The sequence below is a fragment of the Oncorhynchus clarkii genome, chromosome 9, assembly GCF_045791955.1.
Source record: "Oncorhynchus clarkii lewisi isolate Uvic-CL-2024 chromosome 9, UVic_Ocla_1.0, whole genome shotgun sequence".
Lineage (NCBI taxonomy): Eukaryota > Metazoa > Chordata > Actinopteri > Salmoniformes > Salmonidae > Oncorhynchus > Oncorhynchus clarkii.
Window position 1 is genome coordinate 18,587,502 of NC_092155.1, and position 22,931 is coordinate 18,610,432.

The 22,931-nt window shown below is 43.2% G+C and overlaps 1 protein-coding gene across 1 annotated transcript in view; it reads right to left on the bottom strand.

Moving 5' to 3' along the window:
• Window positions 1-15,042, bottom strand: part of LOC139416034 (lysine-specific demethylase 6B-like) — a 285,869-nt gene extending 270,827 nt beyond the window's left edge. The window contains exons 1-2 of the mRNA XM_071164270.1: window positions 14,922-15,042; window positions 14,768-14,831 (exon numbers count right to left, since the gene is read on the bottom strand). The gene's annotated coding sequence lies outside the window, so the exon portion shown is untranslated. The remainder of the gene's footprint in view (window positions 1-14,767; window positions 14,832-14,921) is intronic.
• Between the last annotated feature and the right edge of the window lie 7,889 nt (window positions 15,043-22,931).

The window sequence follows — 22,931 nt, forward strand, 5'->3', positions numbered from 1 at the left end:
TAACAGTGTTGGGGGATGGGTAATGTAGTCTTGACTCTTGTTTAACAGTGTTGGGGGATGGGTAATGTAGTCTTGACTCTTGGTTAACAGTGTTGGGGGATGGGTAATGTAGTCTTGACTCTTGGTCAACAGTGTTGGGGAAGGGTAATGTAGTCTTGAGTCTTGGTTAACAGTGTTGGGGGACGGGTAATGTAGTCTTGATTCTTGGTTGACAGTGTTGGGGGATGGGTAATGTAGTCTTGAGTCTTGGTTGACAATGTTGGGGGAAGGGTCATGTAGTCTTGACTCTTGGTTGACAGTGTTGCGGGATGGGTAATGTAGTCTTGACTCTTGGTTAACAGTGTTGGGGGATGGGTAATGTAGTCTTGACTCTTGGTCAACAGTGTTGGGGAAGGGTAATGTAGTCTTGAGTCTTGGTTAACAGTGTTGGGGGATGGGTAATGTAGTCTTGACTCTTGGTTAACAGTGTTGGGGGATGGGTAATGTAGTCTTGACTCTTGTTTAACAGTGTTGGGGGATGGGTAATGTAGTCTTGACTCTTGGTCAACAGTGTTGGGGGATGGGTAATGTAGTCTTGACTCTTGGTCAACAGTGTTGGGGAAGGGTAATGTAGTCTTGAGTCTTGGTTAACAGTGTTGGGGGATGGGTAATGTAGTCTTGACTCTTGGTCAACAGTGTTGGGGGATGGGTAATGTAGTCTTGACTCTTGGTCAACAGTGTTGGGGGATGGGTAATGTAGTCTTGACTCTTGGTCAACAGTGTTGGGGGATGGGTAATGTAGTCTTGACTCTTGGTCAACAGTGTTGGGGGATGGGTAATGTAGTCTTGACTCTTGGTCAACAGTGTTGGGGGATGGGTAATGTAGTCTTGACTCTTGGTCAACAGTGTTGGGGGATGGGTGATGTAGTCTTGACTCTTGGTCAACAGTGTTGGGGGATGGGTAATGTAGTCTTGACTCTTGGTTAACAGTGTTGGGGGATGGGTAATGTAGTCTTGACTCTTGGTTAACAGTGTTGGGGGATGGGTAATGTAGTCTTGACTCTTGGTCAACAGTGTTGGGGAAGGGTAATGTAGTCTTGACTCTTGGTTGACAGTGTTGGAGAATGGGTAATGTAGTCTTGACTCTTGGTTGACAGTGTTGGGGAAGGGTAATGTAGTCTTGACTCTTGGTTGACAGTAGTGGGGGATGGGTAATGTAGTCTTGACTCTTGGTCAACAGTGTTGGGGGATGGGTAATGTAGTCTTGACTCTTGGTTGACAGTGTTGGGGGATGGGTAATGTAGTCTTGACTCTTGGTTGACAGTGTTGGGGGATGGGTAATGTAGTCTTGACTCTTGGTTGACAATGTTGGGGGATGGGTAATGTAGTCTTGACTCTTGGTTGACAGTGTTGGGGGATGGGTAATGTAGTCTTGACTCTTGGTTAACAGTGTTGGGGGATGGGTAATGTAGTCTTGACTCTTGGTTAACAGTGTTGGAGGATGGGTAATGTAGTCTTGACTCTTGGTCAACAGTGTTGGGGAAGGGTAATGTACTAATGCCAAAGTGCCAAATTAACAACAAAAAATATATATTCGTCTTTGTTACTTTAAAAAAAATATTTCTGAGTATTGTTTTTGTATATATTTTTATGTTTATTTCGTTTTAAATGTTATTATTATTTATTTGTGTTGTTCCAAATGTCTGAAAAAATTACAATTAGTGCAGAATGGTGCTTTTTGGGGGGGGGGGAATGCCCAGGGAGCCATACAAGCTAGAACCGCCACTGAGAGCAATGACAGGGAACCGCAGTCTGCTGTGTGTCCCGCCTCCCGGTACAATTTGTGTGCGCTGTGGTTGGCTGCAGTCGAATCTCTTTACACAGAGGAGGGTAAGAGCATGATGCTCATGAATTTGCTCATCCCATGTAATGTAAGTGGTAATGATGAGTTGAAATCCATGACTTAACATTAATTAGGCTTTCTGGCACATTCATTTACTTTATTTTATGTGTTTCACATAGTCAGCCACGCAGTTGTGGAGCATAGTTGGCTATTTACTGTGCATTGAATGACAACTTGTTTATAAAAGGTGTCGAACTGACTGAATAAAGTCAATCCCCTATATCCCTTTGCCATTCATAAATCATGCAGCCTGGTGATCCACTGAGTGCACAAAACATTAAGAAAACCTGCTCTTTCCATGACAGACTGACCAGGTGAATCCAGGTGAAAGCTATGATCCCTTATTGATGTCACTTGTTAAATCCACTTCAATCAGTGTCGATGAAAGGGAGTATACAGGTTAAATAAGGATTTTTAAGCTTTGAGACATTTGAGACATGGATTGTGTATGTGTCATTTAGAGGTTGAATGGACAAGACAAAAGATTTAATTGTCTTTGAACGGGGTATGGTAGTAAGTGCCAGGCACACCGGTTTGAGTCAAGAACTGCAATGCTGCTGGGTTTTTCACGCTCAACAGTTTCCGGTGTGCAGTGCTTCATTTGAGCCGGAACAGGATCCTTTACCGTTCCGTTGTGGACTGTCTCGTTCCGGAACCGGTACCTCTCTTGGCATTAAAAATAATTGTTATTTTTTACAAATAAATTCATTTGAGTGGCCTCTTCGTTAACCAATGTTTGAGACCAATGTGTGGCCATGGCTGTGTGGCCATCGCTCACAGAACTAGACGGAGATGAACTTTCTATGATCTCCCTCCCTCTCTCTGCTCTGATAGACATGAGCCTGCGACTCATCTCTCCAGCGTTGCACTTCATGTATTTCCTGACATATTCATAGCCGCGCCAAGGGCTCTGGAGGAGCTGCAGTACCCCTGATACATTGAAATACATTTGTCACAGTTATAGTGCAGTCTGTTCGGAAATAAATTAAATGATTCAGAATAGCCTGGTGTACTCTGGTGCTCTATGCCCTATTGCAGTGTGATTATATGTATGCAAGGCTTTGTTATCAAGGTGATTCCCCTGGTCACCCTCTTGTCGCTCTATACTTTTTGATCCGGCACCTCCCAGTTTACAAGTGAAGCACTGCCCGTGTGTATCAAGGTGTTCCTAATGTTTGCCATATTCAGTGTATGTCCATGGTATTGCATTGGGACACGTAAACCAAATGATGTCCTAGGTTTCCTTTCCGAGGATGTTGGGGCTTACCACAGACAGTGACAACAAAGTGAGTGACTCTTGTGACTCTTCAGTCATCGAATCGTTTCGGTGAGAGAGCCATTCTTTTGGCTCCCTAATTTGCATAGGCTTCTGGAAGGCTTTTTGGAGATAAATGATGAAAATATTTGATGAAGATGGTGAATCATCTCTGCAGGAACAAAACTCATTCTGGTCCAAATATGATAACTAGGGCCCTCACAGAACCCAGGCATTAAAACTGTATTCAACAATATAAAAACAGGTATTGACCTTAGTAGGAAATCAACTAAATGTATTCAAATGTATTCATTTTCCAAAGTTTATTATAAAACATTAACAGAATACATAATTGATTCATATTTCCTGCAACTTTCTGAAGGGGCAATGAGAATTCCCGTCTGTGTGTGTGTGGTGCGGGCGTTTACCACTTTTGAACTGTACATTCGGGTAGCAATGCTAGCTTCACCCTCATGTTGGTTCTAGCAAGCAGGCTAGATGGTATCAACAGCCAATCCAGTCGGGTCTGGAAACCATAGTGAGCTTCGTTTGGTCCCTAGCAACGCGATGTTGCAGGGTATGCGTCAAATGTTCATCTTACCCAAACTTTGGTCCAGCCCTGTTCATGCTCGCATCGCCCAACGGTCCCCCGCCCACATTGAAAATGAATGGGGCTCCGTTGTTTCATTGATGCCAATGTGCTAGATGGATTTCTGCCGTTTGTGTAGCCGTTAGCAATAATGCTAATGAAAACAGGCTTCCAGTAGATGGAAAGGCTTTCCCAAAAACATTCTCAATTAAATGTTAACTACAAGAAAGTAGCCTATGCTAACCTGAAAGTTTTCTCCCGATTTTTCCCAGGCGTCAAAAGTGGTCTCCTGATGTGGTTTAAGCATTGTTGTGGACAGCCATTGTTGCTGTTTTCCAGGGCCCTAAATAATGATAAAAAGTTAGATTTTGAGAGTGAAAACCTGAAAAAAAAATAGGTAAAACAGAAACGTGGAAAAACTAAACGGAGAAAACGGAATTTGAGAAAGAACAAAACGGAATAAGGCAAACATTTTTCCTGACTTCGTAGGGCCCTAACTAATGATAATAATGTCAAATCAGAACGCTATAATACTCAAGACTGACACAACCCTTTTATTTGGGTTATTCAACCTTATAATGTGGGCTATTTACTAAGTACGTTTTAATGAAATACATTATTTGAAGAACAAACATCATTCAATTCATTTCTTGCAGTAAAACTGTAAATAAGACTTTAAATCTCAAGGGAAGACAGGTTAAATGTTAAAAAAAGGTTTAATGTTCCCTTACTTATCATACAGGGCTGACACACCAATAGCGTTTGCTGGCTGAGAGTACTTAGCACCTCTGAACATCATTTGTAAACTGAGTCTGAGCCTTTACACTTTGGCCTATATGGATAGGGCTAAACTGAAATGTTTCTCACAGAAGAAACGTGAAACGCATTTACACAACCATGGTAGCAATTGAAAGGGAACACCTTTCAAAAGTGTGCACATTTCCTAAGCAATTTCAAAGCACTTTCATGACTCAAAGAAGAATATTCAGCTATAAGGTACTTTTATTTTTTCTCTCCTAGCTGTGCCGTTGAGGATTTAAAGCAAGCACACTTGTAGTTGTTCGTTTGGAACACAACCCTGCATCCCCACCATCACACACATACTGTTGTTGTTTGCGCAATCCAAAAACGGTCCATTATAAATCCAAAACTGGGTCAGGTGGACATGATTTGAACGCTATTGCCAACACAACTAGCTAATTTGTCAAACTACGATCTTACAGTGTTAAGCTTTCACAGGGCAATTCAGAGAAAGAGATTCATTGTAATTTTGGTGCGCATGGAAAAGAGTCAAGAGAGAAATCAGATGTGGGGGCAGCTGATGAATAATAACCAAACACAATAAACAAACACAGGCTCCTTCTATTCAGAACAACCCAGGGTATGACCACATGTCATCTTGTAACTGTACATCAAACATTGTGGTCATGGGCCTCCCGAGTGGCAGAGCGGTTTAAGGCACTGAATCGCAGAGCTAGCTGCGTTACAACAGATCCTGGTTTGATACCGGGCTGTGTCGCAGCTGGCCGCGACCGGAAGAACCACGAGGCGACTCACAACTGGCGGAGGGTTTGAGGAGGAGGGTTTGGCCGGGCCGGGATGTTCTTGTCCCATCGTGCTCTAGCGACTCCTGTGGCGGGCCGGGCGCAATGCACGCTGACATGGTCGCCAGGTGTACGGTGTTTCCTCCGACACATTGGTGCAGTTGGCGTCCGTGTTAAGCGTGCAATGTGTCAAGAAGCAGTGCGAAGGACGCACGGCTCTCGACCTTCGCCTCTCCCGAGTCCGTACGGGAGTTGCAGCAATGAGACAAGACAGTAACTACCAAATTGGGGAGAAAATGGGGTAAAAAATAAAAAATGATAAAATAAAACCACATAGTGATCATAAACGTTGACACTGTATATGATTTGGGGGGTGTATGTGTTGCTTGTATGACATCAAAGCGGTATTTATTATAATCCACAACATCTCATTGTTCAAAATACACCGAGTCATCTTAATTTACAGCATTTCCCTCACTCAGACAACAAACAATTGACTAAACTTGCTGTTGCGCACGGTGCTCAAGTTCAGAATGTCTGTCAGTTCTGTGAAGCGCAGAGCCGGCATAGCATAGCATGTTACTGTACAGCCACTACGCTTCAATTTATGCCCTTATCAGTGCCCAAATCTGCCATTTGTGTAAAGGGCTACCAATACACTGAATTCATTCATTTCCAGTATTTAAATTGCAAAGTAATGTCTTTCTACACAATAACACATCACATTTTTCCAATTTGGTAGGTAAACTTGATAAGGCATTACATAATCACTCACTCACTCACTCACTCACTCACTCACTCACTCACTCACTCACTCGGCACCCAGAGGCCATGTTTTGTCTACTGAGCCCAAACCCTTCATTAAACCTGAGCCTCTCGAAGACTCTGATCAGTAGGCTTTCGCTGTCGACTGACATCCACAGGGCCATGCTCCACATCACCGCCTATGACCACACCCTGTAACTACACCTTCCGGCCTGCAGCGCTCCACTGCCTCTAACCTGCCCGGGGGTTAATGTGTTCTCTCTCCCTGGGGGCCAGGGGCTGGGTATTGTGTTTGTGTGAGGGGAAGAAAGGGGGGGGGGGGGGGGGTTGACTGTGATGGATCTACTAAACAGGTATCTGGCTAATGTCTACTTCTGTCAGTTTGTGTTTCAAGTTAGGTTTTTAATGTCCCGTGCACAAGTACAGTGAAATGCCTTTCTTGCCAGCTCCAAACCCAACAATGCAGTAATCAATAACAATGTAATACTAGAAATAACAAGGTAGAACAACAGCACACGAGGTATAAAAAGAAGACCAGGATAAAGTAAGTAAGCATACCATGTACAGGGTCAGTTCTGTATGTGTTTGACTGTGTGTGTGTCTTTGGACAGACCCCGTTTTGTGAGATCATTACCAGACAACAAGGCTTCTACAATGTGTGTGTCGCTGGAAAACAGATTTCATACTTACAACACAGATTTATCAAGACTGTTTACTTTCAAGTAGCTAGTGATTTAGATGGAATGACAAAATATAAACAACTAAATATTTTGTATGCTTACAAATATCTTATTTTATGATATTACGATAACAATATCCAGAATAGAAACAGATTGTATTTGCAGACCATAACCACAGCGCATAGTAATAAGATAAAGCAGGGTCTATTGTTTCCTATACACCGTATCCATAGGGCCCTCTCCTCTCTCCATCTTCTCTCCTTCTTTAAACCTCCTCTCCTTCCTCCTCCTCTACTCCCTCTTTTCCCCTCTCTGGCCCCTTTCACACAAAGGCAGGGGGGAGGAGGGGGAGACGGCACAAAGCCCTGGAAGCTGTAAGCCTGCCCTGGGGGAATGGAAGGGGAGGGAGGGGGAACGGGGTATAGAGGAGGGGGTACGGGGGTAACATGAGATCAGAAAGCCAGAACAGGAGCCAGGGAAAAAGGGGGAAGGGAACAGAGAGAGTCAAGTTGGGAGGAGAGAGGGGGAAGAAGAGAACAACAGAGATTTTGGGGTAGATTTTTAAAGAAGGGAAAGACCAAAAAAAAAACTTTCCAGGATTTGGGGTTCTTGAGCTGAATTAAATGTCCATTAACATTCACTAAAATACTGACAGACAATGTTATAATTTATCTCTAAATCAAACAATCTGATCAAATCTAATTTTATTGGTCACATACACATGGTTAGCAGATGCAGCGAGATGCTTGTGCTTCTACTTCTGACAGTGCAGTAATATCTAACAAGTAATCTAACAATTCCCCAACAACTACCTAATACACACATCTAAGTAAAGAAATGGAGTAAGAATATAAATATATGGATGAGCAACGACAGAGTGGAATAGGCAAGATACAATAGATGGTATAAAATACAGTATAAACATGAGATGAGTAATGAAAGATATGTAAACATTATTAAAGTGGCATTTTTAAAGTGACTAGTGATCCATTTATTAAAATGGACAATGATTTCAAGTCTGTATGTAGGCAGCAGCCTCTCTGTGTTAGTGATGGCTGTTTAACAGTCTGATGGCCTTGAGATAGAAGCTGTTTTTCAGTCTCTCGGTCCCTGCTTTGATGCACCTGTACTGACCTCACCTTCTGGATGATAGCGGGGTGAACAGGCAGTGGCTCGGGTACAATGATTCCCTAGACTATTCAGTGTTTGTGTTCTTACATAGACTGAAATTGAGTGAACAGTGTAGAATATTTGCAACAGGAAATTATTTCTACATTGGCCGCTTGACCCAATTTTTACTAAATAACACAGCCACAAAGTAAAAACAGCTTTCCCATTTTGACAACAGATGTATCTCAGGCGGTAACAATCTATAGGTGAATATCACACCAAATCACAGTACTGATGGGTAAGAAATACTGTGAAATACTATTATTCCACTATTACTGCAGCTACATTATGGACATTTTTTGAAAAAACAATAAAAAAATTCTAAAACATCCTATGTGTGAATGTGTGTTGAGTAGGTAACACTATATATTCACTAGTACAGCATGTTTCTATGCGTGTGTATCAGGGTTTGCGTTGGCCAGTAATAGCTGGCTTTTGGATGTTAAAAAACGTAGAAACGACGATAAATCAAATTGGCACCAGCCAATTGTCGGAGAGAAAAAAAGACATTGTGAAATAGTGCTTTTTAGCCTATTCATTGATGGAAATACCAGTTGATGGACATACTGTACATTTGACCGGTCATGCTTATTGGTCTATAGGTTAATTTGCATAATGTAGCGTATTATTATGTAGCTTAGGCCTACTGGTTGTATGAATTTGGGATAGATCTTCCCACAACTGTCCCAGAGTCCATTTGGGCTATTTCCTTCTCGACAAGCAGACCAATATAAAAGGGAACCTTTTTTACTATGGAGGATAGTAGATTGACATAGGCTCATAGGCGACACATCCATAAGGGGAGGGGAAGCTAAACTTTCACTAAGTAAATTGATAGCCTAATTAGCCTACACTGTCTATACAGAACTAAGTAAAATAATTCATTAGCTTCCCTTTAAAAATAAATACATTGTGGATTGATTTAAATGGCATTGCCTACAGTCAGAATGAAAGGCAGCGTGCGCAAGTTGGGCAGCGCTCGCCGCAAATACCAAATAGATTATTGTTGAGTTGCAACTGTCAGTGAAAAGTAGAAAGACAAAGCCTGGCATATTGCAATATCTCTCAATTCTATCGCAGGAAAACATCGCTTGGAGAGCAAATGGCTATTGCTGTAAAGAGTAGATAATGAAAAGACTCTAAATCAGCCTTTTAGTTATCAAAATCCTCAAATGAATTGAGCGAACAACAGAAGGCCTATAGCCTACATTACTGGCACCAGCAGAGACCATCAGCCATATCCCCAGTAAACTTGCACCCTGCGCATATTCCCTTGTTGTCATTGCTGGGTCAGTGCCACTTAAAAGTTAGTTTTTGGACAGTCATTTCCTCCTCTATTTTAGATGGACGTCATATTCTATTTGTGTCTCCCTTTCTCATAGGCATATTATATGGACAACACTAATGTCTCCAGTCATTTAAAGTGTGGTAGAATTGCATGAAATGTGCTTTACCCGCGCCTATAGCCCAGTCCTCTACACTATACACGCTCAGCCATGCATTGAACAGTATTTTTTGTGAACAGTGATTTAAATATATTATTAGCATAAATTATGACTAGCCAGTCTACTGATCACATCACAAATAGTAAGCTATCTTACATAAGTCTGCAAATGCCATGATGCATGGAATGTTTTCTTATAAAGGTGCATTTTTATGGGGGAAATTTGTTTCCCCAAACTTGAAAGCTCACGCTCAGTCTATGCAATGGCTAGTGATTTTGCTGCTCGTTACTGCTCTTGTTGGCTGAGGGAAAAGTCAATGGGGACAGTTATTCTAGTATCTTCAAAGTGCGCGGTCAGGACACACATCCTTGCATCCTCGACATGCATATCCTGTTAAAATGAATTACCATCATCTAAATGTGATTTCTGCCAATCTGAACACATTGAGTTAGACTCTCTAATCAGGTTTCACACCCAATCAATATGGGCCTGGTAAATTTCTCAAATGTCCGGTAAATTAAATTAAAATGCTGCCGGTCAAATGTCCAGCGCCACATTTTCAGAACAGAAACCCTGGTGTAGCACCTTGAAGATCTCTATCCCTGAACACAAAACATTGTTCAGCAACACCCCGATCTCTTACCAAGACATGTAACTAACTAACTAATCAGCTTCTGCCTCTTTTCACCCCTCACTAGCCCCCTATAGAGTTGTAGTGTTGACACACCTGTGTCCTCCTCTCCTCTCTTGCCCCACCTCTCTCTACACACACACACACACACATCACCACACAGGAAGACACACACTTATCAGACACCATCTCGGATCTTACCAGGGGCCTCTCACAACATGGGAAAGGTATTTTACACAGGTGCACACACACACACACACACATACACACAAACAGCATGTTTAAACTGAAGTAACAGTTGGTGTAAAAATAGGTCTGAGTGTTTCAGAGCGAGGCACAGGGGTGCCAGGGAGGATGTCGCTAAAAGTTATGCCACTGTGCCAATCACCGAGCAGATATATGTATACTCCTCTCTCACTGTTTTTTCATTTTCTTTCTTTACTCTGTCTCTATTTACTCCCTCTCTCTCTTTACTGTCTCTCATTAATGTAGCTGATCCCATCACCCGCGGCGTGCCCATGTCTTCAGCAAGTGGGCACAGTGGATGAAGTCATCTCCTTCTCTGTTGCCCTCTCCTTCCTCTCCTCCCTCAGTGTGACGCTCTGTTCCCTCTCTCCATGAAGAGGCGTGCGATAGCTCTCTCTATCTGTCTCTCTCTGTCTGTATCCTCCAGTCTGGTTAAGGATTCATGGTCCTACATTATCCATAGTCATTCAAACAAAGAGCAAGAGGAAGGTTGGTAAAATAGGACAGAGAAAAAGTGACAGAGGAGAGAGAGTGAAGGTGACTCTATGCAGACGTCTGAGACAGACAGTCTCTGCAGTCTGTGATAGTTGTTGATGGACAGGGTTGTCATGGTGATTGATGCCAGCACTCAGCTCTCTGATGGTATATGGTCTGGATTTACCAGAAACAGGCCTGTAACATTCACACACACACACACACACACACACACACACACACACACACACACACACACACACACACACACACACACACACACACAGTAATAGAGAATCTACTGGTATCATTTAGTATTTCATCAAACTATTACAGCGCCAGGAAACAGTAACAAGGAAAAGGAAAGTGAGATATTCAACAACAATACAGCAAGACATCAATAACACTTTCTGTATCATCACTTCAACACTTCTCACTATGGACATGACTCTACCCCCAGGCAGGCAGGCAGTGGGCGCTGGATCAGACTCATGGCCAGTGGTAATGTAATAAAGCTGAGAGAGGCTGAATGACTGAGAGACCCAGGTGTGACTCTGTGGGGTCCTGGCGAGAGGGGGGACAGGGGTGGGTTTGTATATATATATGTGTGTGTGTGTGTGTGTGTGTGTGTGTGTGTGTGTGTATATATATATATATATATATATACAGTGCCTTGCGAAAGTATTCGGCCCCCTTGAACTTTGCGACCTTTTGCCACATTTCAGGCTTCAAACATAAATATATAAAACTGTATTTTTTTGTGAAGAATCAACAACAAGTGGGACACAATCATGAAGTGGAACGACATTTATTGGATATTTCAAACTTTTTTAACAAAAACTGAAAGATTGGGCGTGCAAAATTATTCAGCCCCTTTACTTTCAGTGCAGCAAACTCTCTCCAGAAGTTCAGTGAGGATCTCTGAATGATCCAATGTTGACCTAAATGACTAATGATGATAAATACAATCCACCTGTGTGTAATCAAGTCTCCGTATAAATGCACCTGCACTGTGATAGTCTCAGAGGTCCGTTAAAAGTGCAGAGAGCATCATGAAGAACAAGGAACACACCAGGCAGGTCCGAGATACTGTTGTGAAGAAGTTTAAAGCCGGATTTGGATACAAAAATATTTCCCAAGCTTTAAACATCCCAAAGAGCACTGTGCAAGCGATAATATTGAAATGGAAGGAGTATCAGACCACTGCAAATCTACCAAGACCTGGCCGTCCCTCTAAACTTTCAGCTCATACAAGGAGAAGACTGATCAGAGATGCAGCCAAGAGGCCCATGATCACTCTGGATGAACTGCAGAGATCTACAGCTGAGGTGGGAGACTCTGTCCATAGGACAACAATCAGTCGTATATTGCACAAATCTGGCCTTTATGGAAGAGTGGCAAGAAGAAAGCCATTTCTTAAAGATATCCATAAAAAGTGTTGTTTAAAGTTTGCCACAAGCCACCTGGGAGACACACCAAACATGTGGAAGAAGGTGCTCTGGTCAGATGAAACCAAAATTGAACTTTTTGGCAACAATGCAAAACATTATGTTTGGCGTAAAAGCAACACAGCTCATCACCCTGAACACACCATCCCCACTGTCAAACATGGTGGTGGCAGCATCATGGTTTGGGACTGCTTTTCTTCAGCAGGGACAGGGAAGATGGTTAAAATTGATGGGAAGATGGATGGAGCCAAATACAGGACCATTCTGGAAGAAAACCTGATGGAGTCTGCAAAAGACCTGAGACTGGGACGGAGATTTGTCTTCCAACAAGACAATGATCCAAAACATAAAGCAAAATCTACAATGGAATGGTTCAAAAATAAACATATCCAGGTGTTCCAGACCTGAATCCAATCGAGAATCTGTGGAAAGAACTGAAAACTGCTGTTCACAAATGCTCTCCATCCAACCTCACTGAGCTCGAGCTGTTTTGCAAGGAGGAATGGGAAAAAATGTCAGTCTCTCGATGTGCAAAACTGATAGAGACATACCCCAAGCGACTTACAGCTGTAATCGCAGAAAAAGGTGGCGCTACAAAGTATTAACTTAAGGGGGCTGAATAATTTTGCACACCCAATTTTTCAGTTTTTGATTTGTTAAAAAAGTTTGAAATATCCAATAAATGTCGTTCCACTTCATGATTGTGTCCCACTTGTTGTTGATTCTTCACAAAAAAATACAGTTTTATATCTTTATGTTTGAAGCCTGAAATGTGGCAAAAGGTCACAAAGTTCAAGGGGGCCGAATACTTTCGCAAGGCACTGTATATAGAGAGAGGGATAGAGAGAGAGAGAGAGAGAGAGGGATGGAGAGTGACCGAGAGAGAGAGGGAGGGGGGGGGGGGGGGGGGGGGGGGGCGAGAGAGAGAGAGAGAGAGAGACCGAGAGAGCGGGGGGGGGGGGGGGGCAACCGAGAGAGAGAGAGACTACACACAACTGGATTCCCTTTGAAGGCGTCAAGAGATATTTAAGACATTTACAAAATTGTTACAGTGGGAGCGAGCCAAAACCAGAACACACAAGACCGCCCAGTCACAGCAGAGAACAACAGCTGTGAACGAAGGAGGAGGCCAGAAAACACATTGTAGCTCTCTCTCTCTTTTCTCTTTCTTCCATCCATCATCCCTCTTAACATTTCCGGCCATTAAACCATCGAGCTGTGATCCTCTCAGTGACAGACAGACAGTGAAGGGAGAGAGCTAAGGACCTCACCACTGGAGCTGTGATACTCAGACAGTGAAGGGAGAGAGCTAAGGACCTCACCACTGCACTGGAGCTGTGAACCTCTCAGTGACAGACAGACAGTGAAGGGAGAGAGCTAAGGACCTCACCACTGGAGCTGTGATCCTCTCAGTGACAGACATACAGTGAAGGGAGAGAGCTAAGGACCTCACCACTGGAGCTGTGATCCTCTCAGTGACAGACAGACAGTGAAGGGAGAGAGCTAAGGACCTCACCACTGGAGCTGTGATCCTCTCAGTGACAGACAGACAGTGAAGGGAGAGAGCTAAGGACCTCACCACTGGAGCTGTGAACCTCTCAGTGACAGACAGACAGACAGTGAAGGGAGAGAGCTAAGGACCTCACCACTGGAGCTGTGATCCTCTCAGTGACAGACATACAGTGAAGGGAGAGAGCTAAGGACCTCACCACTGGAGCTGTGATCCTCTCAGTGACAGACAGACAGTGAAGGGAGAGAGCTAAGGACCTCACCACTGGAGCTGTGATCCTCTCAGTGACAGACAGACAGTGAAGGGAGAGAGCTAAGGACCTCACCACTGGAGCTGTGATCCTCTCAGTGACAGACAGACAGTGAAGGGAGAGAGCTAAGGACCTCACCACTGGAGCTGTGATCCTCTCAGTGACAGACAGACAGTGAAGGGAGAGAGCTAAGGACCTCACCACTGGAGCTGTGATCCTCTCAGTGACAGACAGACAGTGAAGGGAGAGAGCTAAGGACCTCACCACTGGAGCTGTGATCCTCTCAGTGACAGACAGACAGTGAAGGGAGAGAGCTAAGGACCTCACCACTGGAGCTGTGATCCTCTCAGTGACAGACAGACAGTGAAGGGAGAGAGCTAGGGACCTCACCACTGGAACTGTGATCCTCTCAGTGACAGACAGACAGTGAAGGGAGAGAGCTAGGGACCTCACCACTGGAACTGTGATCCTCTCAGTGACAGACAGACAGTGAAGGGAGAGAGCTAGGGACCTCACCACTGGAACTGTGATCCTCTCAGTGACAGACATACAGTGAAGGGAGAGAGCTAGGGACCTCACCACTGGAACTGTGATCCTCTCAGTGACAGACAGACAGTGAAGGGAGAGAGCTAGGGACCTCACCAATGGAACTGTGATCCTCTCAGTGACAGACATACAGTGAAGGGAGAGAGCTAGGGACCTCACCACTGGAGCTGTGCAATCAAACGCAAAACACAGAGACAGGCACATACAAACACAAAAACACAAACATACAGACAAACACACAGACATACACCGGCAAACACAAGCACAGATGCACAGCACCAGCATACTGTATGTATAAATGCATAGACATCCACACAGACACACATCCTTACCTGGACAACTGCACGCTCCCGCCGACCAGACTGCCGCCCTGCAGGAGGGCATCGAGAAAGCTTTCTGTCAATGCAATGAAGAACGCTCTCAAATCAAAGTGCTCCTTTATCAAATGTAAAAGCATGATATCACAAGGCAGGATTCCACACCAACCTTTCCCACACTCCATTTTGAATGGCTCCCCTCTGTTGCTGCAAAGCCCTGACCATGATGCCAACTGCAGGTTCACATCTCGAATGTCCGTTCAGGTGACACCAGGCTGGCAGCATACCGAGGCTGTGCCATGGTAGGTCTCCATGCTGTGAATACAGAAGCATGTTAATGGACTGACATTACGGCAGAAGAGCCTAGAGGCATTCAGTTGTTGTTATAGATTAACGTGCTCATCCTGAACATGTTACGACACCGTGCTTTGTCTGAGCGTGTGTCAGCCTCTAAGGGATTTCAAATTGTATTGCACTTTGACATTTGTTCCCCAACTAGACGTTTGCCTGCAATAGCTTGATCCATGTTTTCACACACATTTGTTGTTGTTGTTGCACGATACATGTAGTTAGTTATAAGCTGAGAACAATTCACTCCCGGAGGTACTCATTACTCAATGAGTAAAGTGTCAATCTATCCCCGAATGAAAAAAGATTGCAGTCAGACTGCAGTATAACACATGATGTGCAAAACAGAACACAGTATCATCTGGATGTGTGTGCAACTAAAGTTAAACGTTCACCTTCTGCTACCATTTCCGTCAAGCCGTCTACACATATAGTTTGGGGCATAGGGTCCAACGTATCCGACGTGTGCACAGCGCAGAATGCACAGCGCAGAATGCACAGCGCAGAACGCACTGCAACAGCCTCTGCAACGCAAGGCTGCAAGGCAAACGCAGCGTTCCGTTGGAAATGAATGCACTTCTTGTGTACCAAAATGCAATAGCTCTGTCGGTGTGATCGTGAACTGCATATGCATCCAAAATAACTGTTTTTTTTTACTGCAGTAATTTTGCAGTGTAACTGCAGTACACTGCAATCCTTCTGCAATTACTGCATCCAAAATACCACAGTCGACCGCAGTTGCTGCACATTTACTGCAGTTTCAAAACTTTTTAACTTCAAATCCAGTTTTCCCCAATTAAGGTCAAGCCTAACTTAGCCTTCCTTCACATAACCTTGTCAAGATAAAACTTAAAAAATGTGAACTCTGATTGTCAACTTCACTCCCGAAAAGATGGGGCTACATTTTAGTCCATCTTTGCTCCAGAGTGGTGCAGCGGTCTAAGGCACTGCATCTCAGTGCTAGAGGCGTCACCACAGACCCTGGTTCAATTCCAGGCTGTATCACAATCGGCCGTGATTGGGCGTCCCAAAGGGAGGAACACAATTGGCCCAGGCCGTCATTGTAAATAAGAATTTGTTCTTAACTGACTTGCCTCCTTAAATAAAGGTAGAATACAAATAAAACAATATATAGACCTGTGGCGTCCTCTAGTGGGGATAAAACAGTGGTTACCAAATTGGACCAGCAGAGAAAGCGAAAGGAGAAAAAAATTACATAAAAAAAATCATAGAGATAGATAGAGGACTCATCACGTATAATATACCTCTTGCAATTGAGGGCTTTCACCATTTTAAAGTAGTCAACTTGGTTGGGATTTCTATGCGCTGGGAGCATTGTTGCTTTATGCCCTCCCAGATAACGTAGATTTTCACTTATGAGTTTGGAGCAACCAGCCAATGAGGAAGAAGCAAATTGATTACTTTAAAATGGAGATAGCCTCAATGACGCTGGCTATGCTGTCACAGACATTATAATGGCACATATACAAAGATCAGTCCTCTATCTTTCTCTATGGAAAACAATTCAAACGCCTTTCCTGGAAATTCTACGGAACCGCCACAACTTCACCACATGACATATCAGAAAGAAAATGCGACACTCCTTCCCCGAACACTAGAAGGCCCAGATTTCATTCAATGGCCACGGGTACTTAACCATTGATTAATATAATAGCACAGACGCGACATTTTTGACCCTGACACTACTGATGAACATACAACTTAGTGCGACTTGAAGGTTTTTATTACGTTTTAGAAGAGAACCCTCAATCAAGCAGCACATCAAATGAAGGCATTCCCGTCACATCTCAACTCCTACTAGGTTCCCGTAAACCCATTCGACCTCATCAGGAGCAAACCCTTTCGATATGACTAATTGTGAAAAGATAAATACAGTGGGCAGAAGTAAAGCATGCAAATGCGTTTGCTACTTTCCCTATAGATGCGTCTGGCTGAAGGCTACCAATAGGAAACTTCTCATATACCTTGTTACATTGTAGCAGCGTGTGTAATAGAGGGTTGCAACAACGTAGCCTAATTACCTGTTTGTGCATGCAGATTTCTCATGGGAGGTGCCGTTGCAGCTCTCATTGTTAAAATACTGTAACATAAAAAAAACGGCTACGTAGCTTCTTTGCCCCAAATGTCGTTAGTTCAGCCACGCAGCCCTCCGAAAACGTTCACAAAATTAAGTAATAGGTGAATAATGTTCCAAAAATCCATAATGCATTTGAAAATATCGGGTTGGCGAAACTACACGCAGATACATAATGAAATCCTTGCTTGGGAGAGATTAGAGCGTTTAGAGAATCACCCAGTGGCCTGGCATTACGATCAGACTCTTCTTGTTACATATTCGAAAACCCGACCAGTAATTATATATCTTGCACAGTCATATCGTCCTCCAAAATGAGTGTACAGCCCTCTCAGAACTAAGAACTGAACATCCCTTTTCAAAATCGCCAATCCACATACGTCGTTGCTGCGTGCACTGCGCACAGGTTTGCCACAAGCATGTTCAATCCAAATACGCGTTCTTTATTTTTAGGAGGACACCAGGATCCCAGCGATGGCTATTAGGAAATTGCGCAGTTCTTAATCCATTGAAACGCAGCCCCCCCCCCCCCCCCCCTCTCTCCTCTGATGTAAATGCTCTTCTCTTCCTCCTCCCTCTTTCTTACCCTCTCTCTTTCATGCAGGTTCATTTTCGGGGAACCAGTCTTGGACATAAACTTCCCCGCTCAGTACTCACTGGCAAACTCACACTGTGTGACTTGCCGAAATTCCATTAGACCCTCATTTTTCCGTTGAGTATTTTCTCAGTCATCTCTTCTATAGTTTAAACTGGACACATTTAATGTAAGTCCATGAGAGCCACTCGAAGATATAAAATGATATTTTATATAGTGATGTTTTTACAATACTGTTTCCTTTGGATAATAGGCCATTTCACCACGGTGGACAACGACATTAGTTTACTATATACACTGTCAAGGGTTAGCGCATTGAATGTTTCCAATACATTTATCTAGGAATGTTAGTGGGTGTCGTTTTACAGCGTTTAATGGAATAAGCAGATGGGAAATGTTTGCCACAAACAGCGAATGCCTCCTAGAAATACCAGAGATGTGAAATGACTAGACTAGTTGAAGGTGCTTTTTTTTAATGTGTTTCCTATTGACCCTCCGTGATCCAAACACAAACCCTCTTCAGAAAGTGTAATGCATTATTTAGGCCTATACATTATTAGTGTTTCCATCACAATTGAAGATAATTTCCTTATCTTTCAACTAGCATATTGTTTCAACCTAAGGCAACGCTTTCCAACACAACACTGCCTCAGAAGAACTTAGAAGAAGCCTATTTGAATTTGAATGGCATGTTGCTATGAGCACCCCAACAACTAGTAATACACACACACACACACACACACACACCGCCATCACAACACACACCAGACCTGGGTCGGCCAACATAAAGAGACCCTCAACGGTCTGAGGAAGTCTACGTCTCTTTCAGGAGACATTTCCGCCTGAATACGGCCTTGAACTGAAGGGAGGCTCTCATTCCCTCAATCAACCTTCACTCCTTCACTCACTCCTTGCCTCCCTCACTCCTTCCCCTCCATCACAACTGTTTCTTCTGTTTCACTCTTTCTCCCCAGTCCCTCTCTTGTTTTTCCCCTCCTTTGAATAACTTTGGGTTGACGCCTTTACAGTGTGTGTGTGTGTGTGTGTGTGTTTGTTCATTTGTTTGCGCCTCCCTTCACTTTGGTAAAATGTGTATTAGCATACAAATGTCCTTTATCTTACCCTGATTAAGCACATTGTGTGTCACAGGAGGTTGGTGGCACCTTAATCGGGGAGGACGGGCTCGTGGTAATGGCTGGAGCAGAATAAGTGGATTCGTATCAAATACAGAATGTTTTTGATGCCATTCCATTCGCTCTGTTCCAGCCCTTATTATGAGCCATCCTCCCCTCAGCCGCCTCCACTGGTGTGTGTGTGTGTGCGTGCGTGCGTGTAGGAGTGGCTTTCCATCCTGCCATAAAATGTGACACTCAGACATTTGAGCTCTCTGCCAATCCTACAAACACACACAGATAAATGTCATTACACATGGAAGACACTATCACACTCAGACATTCACCACATCCAGATATTACTAAGGAATATAAAGGGAAGGCTCTACAGTGGATGAAAGTCTGTGTGTGTGTGTGTGTGTGTGTGTGTGTGTGTGTGTGTGTGTGTGTGTGTGTGTGTGTGTGTGTGTGTGTGTGTGTGTGTGTGTGTGTGTGTGTGTGTGTGTGTGTGTGTGTGTGTGTGTGTGTGTGTGTGTGGTTTACAGTACAGCAATTCCTCATAGAGTTAGTGGAAACATCATTATCAGCATCATCAGTATTATTATCCAGTTCTCCTACCCATTCCCCAGACTACCTCAAATCAGTATTATTATCCAGTTCTCCTACCCATTCCCCAGACTACCTCAAATCAGTATTATTATTATCCAGTTCTCCTACCCATTCCCCAAACTACCTCAAATCAGTATTATTATCCAGTTCTCCTACCCATTCCCCAAACTACCTCAAATCAGTATTATTATCCAGTTCTCCTACCCATTCCCCAAACTACCTCAAATCAGTATTATTATCCAGTTCTCCTACCCATTCCCCAGACTACCTCAAATCAGTATTATTATCCAGTTCTCCTACCCATTCCCCAAACTACCTCAAATCAGTATTATTATCCAGTTCTCCTACCCATTCCCCAGACTACCTCAAATCAGTATTATTATCCAGTTCTCCTACCCATTCCCCAAACTACCTCAAATCAGTATTATTATCCAGTTCTCCTACCCATTCCCCAGACTACCTCAAATCAGTATTATTATCCAGTTCTCCTACCCATTCCCCAAACTACCTCAAATCAGTATTATTATCCAGTTCTCCTACCCATTCCCCAAACTACCTCAAATCAGTATTATTATCCAGTTCTCCTACCCATTCCCCAAACTACCTCAAATCAGTATGTGTGATCTCTGACAGCAGCGGGGTCTGGGTTGCTGCGTGTCCTGCCCCTGTACCCTTCCTAACCACTGCTGAGTGAGTGTCAGTACTGTGTGTCTGTGCTATGCGCTAGTATAATTAGTGTTCGTGAAGTAAATATGGTTATTATTACGGTTCTAGTCTTCTGAGATGCAAACAAGTGTACAAAAAAAGCAGAAATACAATTATGCAACAAAAGGGAAGAAAATAATTAGAAAACAATTAGGAAAACAAATAATTGCAAGAATAAGTCATGAAATGTATGGTATGTTTGGTTGGTTTGAGAATGATGAGTCTCATGTCTACACAATATTATTTCCAACAAGCGGCTCCCATATTCTTTCACAGTTTTTGTATTTTTTTTCCCCCGCAGTTTTATTTGAAGGATATCTTTTCCATTAAACACGTTTCTTTCACTCTACAAGTCCACTCTTCCATCGTAGGAACATCTTTAACACACTTCTTTGCCGCAGACAAGTATATTTAATAGGTAGGCATTTTGAAACCAAGGATTACTCCAGGTATGGGTTCTTTGCCGCAGACAAGTATATTTAATAGGTAGGCATTTTGAAACCAAGGATTACTCCAGGTATGGGTTCTTTGCCGCAGACGAGTATATTTAATAGGTAGGCATTTTGAAACCAAGGATTACTCCAGGTATGGGTTCTTTGCAAGGGAACATTTAAATACATTGTTTACAAAGTCAAAAACATAATTCAAGAATATAATTATTATAGGACAAGACCTAGTGTATGTTTGTGTGTGTCTGAATAATTACGAGGAAGAGAGTGTTTATTTAGTACAGTGTGTTCAAGTTTAAAGTTGTATTATCCATATGTGAGGGATACTTGCAGGTTCCTTCTTCACAATGCAACAACAATAGGAAATAATAAAATATAAGCATATGAACATAAAATGGCCCAGTAGAATAGAGTAAACATTTTAGCATAAGTATAATACAGGAAGGCACAATTTATAGTCCAATATTTACACATATTTTGGGGAAGGGGGGATTGGGGGGCAAGTGTTTACATTGTGCACTATTTAGCAATCATAATACGAGTCTGGTTGCAGCAGTTGTGATGTGTGTGTAGAATGAATGTATATGTATATGTGTGTATGTTTGTGTGGGTGAGTGCATGGGTACTAAGGTGTGGAGAATCGGAGCAGGACAGTCCAGTTCAAGTGTTCAGCAATCTGATGGCTTGTGGGTAAATACAAACTGTCTATGTGTGACTGGGTGTGTGACTGGGTGTGTGTCTGCCTCTGTTGTGTTGTTGAGAGCTCTTCCAGCAGGGTAAAAGAGGTCACAGTGGACAGTGGAGTGATGTTGTGTTGATGCTGTTGTTATATTAGGAAGTGAATCATGAGAAGTTGAAATTGGAGAGAGGGGAGGAGAGTGTCAGTCCTACATATAAACATGGTCAGTCAAACCCCAAAGAGCCAACTGCAGTTATACATTATATTCTAATTATTACAATAATCTGCAGTCATTTCAACACATTTTTTGTTGTTGAAGGGATTAGAATATTTTCTAAATGATAAAACCCCGAGATAAAACGAAAACAACGTTCTACGGAGAATTCAAAAGGCACCTTGTGGAGTATGTTTGTGTTTTACCTAAGAAAGAGTATAGTGTTCATTAGTAAAGTGTGATTCAGAGATGTTAAAGGTTGTGTGTACTTTGTGTTTGTATGAGTGTGTGTGTGTGATCGCGTTGTGCTGGCATGCAGAGGACAGATGAAGCCAGTGATGTAATGTCTGTGTCCTGTCTATGTCTCATGTGTGTGTGTGTGTAGCCCCCTAGCTGTCCAGACTCATGAGCAGAACGGTTCCTCTCTTGATCCAGTGGTCAAAAGGCTCATCTCCAGACTTGAGGTCCACCCCCATCACAAAGGAGGGTCTGGTCTCAGAGCATTTCCTATTATTATGTACTTGTTATTTAGTATGATATGATACATTTGGTATGGTTACATGAGACAGATGGTTACTTAAGCCAAAAACGAAAGGTTGGGGGTGGTTGCAACTTTTCAACTACTTACTACTTTTTAGCATGTTAGCTAACCCTTCCCCTAACCCTAACCTTAACCTAAGTTCTAAACTTAATCCTAAACTATGTTAGCGAGCTAGCTAACATAGTTTACATATCATTCGAATTCGTAGACCAGGTTGCCACAGACATTACATCACTGTCACTTGGCAGATAGACAGACAGACAGACATACAGAGAGAGAGGGAAGGGAGAGAGAGAGAGAGAAAGAGAGAGAGAGAGAGAGAGAGAAAGAGGGGGAAGGGAGAGAGAGAAAGCGAGAGGGAGAGAGAGAAAAAAAGATTGCCTTACTCTTGACTATATGCGGTTTGAAGTTGATGATGTTGAGGATTGGGACAGACCAGCTGCACAAGCTCAGCCTCCACCAGACAAGTCTTATCCCAGCCAGCCCCCTCCAGATACAGCCCCTGGATAAACACCCCCTGTCCCGGGGAGGGGATGGAGGGAAGAGGGTTGAGAAGAGGAATGAAAATGAGTTACATAAAAGGTCCATTAGACTGGACTAGCGTCTTGAGTTTTCTGACCATGCGACCTGACCAGGAAGAATATACCCTAGCCTAGACACATTGCGGGGAATAGTTGTGGACGAAGGGACACTGATTTATAGTAAAATGTTGGTGTCTCACCTTGGGTGGAAAGATGAGGTTGTTCACTGTAGCAACGATGAACTCCAAGGATAGAGTGTCCACTGACACCTGTGTGTAACAGACATTTTAGTCAGATTTTCAGTTAGTCTC